This window comes from Mustela nigripes, chromosome 3 (assembly GCF_022355385.1).
Source record: "Mustela nigripes isolate SB6536 chromosome 3, MUSNIG.SB6536, whole genome shotgun sequence".
Lineage (NCBI taxonomy): Eukaryota > Metazoa > Chordata > Mammalia > Carnivora > Mustelidae > Mustela > Mustela nigripes.
This window is the reverse complement of record NC_081559.1, coordinates 117,230,359-117,232,718: the sequence shown is the minus strand read 5'-3', so window position 1 is coordinate 117,232,718 and position 2,360 is coordinate 117,230,359.

Sequence of the window (2,360 nt, the reverse complement as noted above, 5' to 3'; positions counted from 1 at the left end):
AGAAAGCATATTTTCCTGGGGTTGTTGCCACCCTTTTAGTATTTTACTTGCTCTTTAATATACTCTTATTTGGAAAAAATGACAAGGCGGAAAAATTCACCACAAAAAAAGAACAAGAGGCAGTAACAAAGGCTAGGGACCTAATCAATACAGATATTGGTAATATGTCAGATCTGGAGTTCAGAATGACGATTCTCAAGGTTCTAGCTGGGCTCGAAAAAGGCATGGGAGATATTAGAGAAACCCTCTTGGGAGATATAAAAGCTCTTTATGGAGAAATAAAAGAACTAAAATCTAACCAAGTTGAAATAAAAAAAGCTATTCATGAGACAATAAAAAATGGAGGTTCTCACTGCTAGCATAAGTGAGGCAGAAGAAAGAATTAGTGATATAGAAGACCAAATGACAGAGAATAAAGAAGCTGAGCAAAAGAGGGACAAACAGCTACTGGACCACAAGGGGAGAATTCGAGAGATAAGTAATACCATAAGACAAAACAACATTAGAATAATTGAGATTCCAGAAGAAGAAGAAAGACAGAGGGGAGCAGAAGGTATATTGGAGAGAATTATTGGAGAGAATTTCCCTAATATGGCAAAGGGAACAAGCATCAAAATCCAGAAGGTGCAGAGAACCCCCCCTCAAAATCAATAAGAATAGATCGACACCCCATCACCTTATAGTAACATTTACAAGTCTTAGTGACAAAGACAAAATCCTGAAAGCAGCCTAGGAAAAGAAGTCTGTAACCTACAATGTTAATAATATTAGATTGGCAGCAGACTTATCCACAGAGACTTGGCAGGCCAGAAAGAGCTGGCATGATATTTTCAGAGCACTAAATGAGAAAAACATTCATCCAAGAATACTATATCCAGCTAGGCTATCATTGAAAATAGAAGGAGAGATTAAAAGCTTCCAGGACAAACAAAATCTGAAAGAATTTGCAAACACCAAAGCAGCTCTACAGGGAATACTGAAAGGGTTCCTCTAAGCAAAGAGAGAGCCTAAAAGTAGTAGATCAGAAAGGAACAGAGACAATATACAGTAACAGTCACCTTATAGGAAATACAATGACACTAAATTCATATCTCTCAATAGTTACCCTGAATGTGAATGGGCTAAATGCCCCAATCAAAAGACACAGGGTATCAGAATGGATAAAAAAACAAAACCCATCTATATGTTGCCTCCAAGAAACTCACTTTAAGCCTGAAGACACCTCCAGATTTAAAGTGAGGGGGTAGAAAAGAATTTACCATGCTAATGGACATCAGAAGAAAGCAATTAGATCAATTAGATTTTAAGCCAAAGACTATAATAAGAGATGAGGAAGGACACTATATCAGACTCAAAGGGTCTGTCCAACAAGAAGATCTAACAGTTTTAAATATCTATGACCCTAATGTGGGAGTAGCCAACTATATAAACCAATTAATAACAAAATCAAAGAAACACATCAACAATAATACAATATCAGTAGGGGACTTTAACACTCCCCTCACTGAAATGGACAGATCATCCAAACAAAAGATCAACAAGGAAATACACTGCACCAGATGGACATCACAGATATATTCAGAATATTTCATCCCAAAGCAAAGAATACACATTCTTCTCTAGTGCACATGGAACATTCTCCAGAATAGATCACATCTGGGTCCTAAATCAGGTCTCAACCAGTATCAAAAGATGGGGATCATTCCCTGCATATTTTCAGACCACAATGATCTAGAACTCAACCACAAGAGGAAATTTGGAAAAAACCCAAACACATGGAGACTAAACAGTATCCTTCTAAAGAATGAATGGGTCAAGCAGGAAATTAAAGAAGAATTGAAAAAATTCATGGAAAAAATTGATAATGAAAGCACAATGATTCAAAATCTGTGGGACACAACAAAGGCAGTCCTGAGAGGAAAATATATAGCGGCAAAAGCCTTTCTCAAGAAACAAGAAAGGTATCAAATACACAACCTGACCCTATACCTAAAGGAGCTGGAGAAAGAACGAGAAAGAAACCCTAAACCCAGCAGGAGAAGATAAATCATAAAGATCAGAGCAGAAATCAATGAAATAGAAACAAACAAAAAAACACCCAACAGAACAAATCAATGAAACCAGGAGCTCGTTCTTTAAAAGAATTAATAAGATTGATAAATTCCTGGCCAGACTTATCAAAAAGAAAAGAGAACGGACCCAAATAAATAAAATCATGAATGAAAGAGGAGAGATCACAACTAACACCAAAGAAATACAGACAATTATAAGAACATACTATGAGCAACTCTACACCAACAAATTTGACAATCTGGAAGAAATGGATGCATTCCTAGAGACATATAAACTACCACAACTGA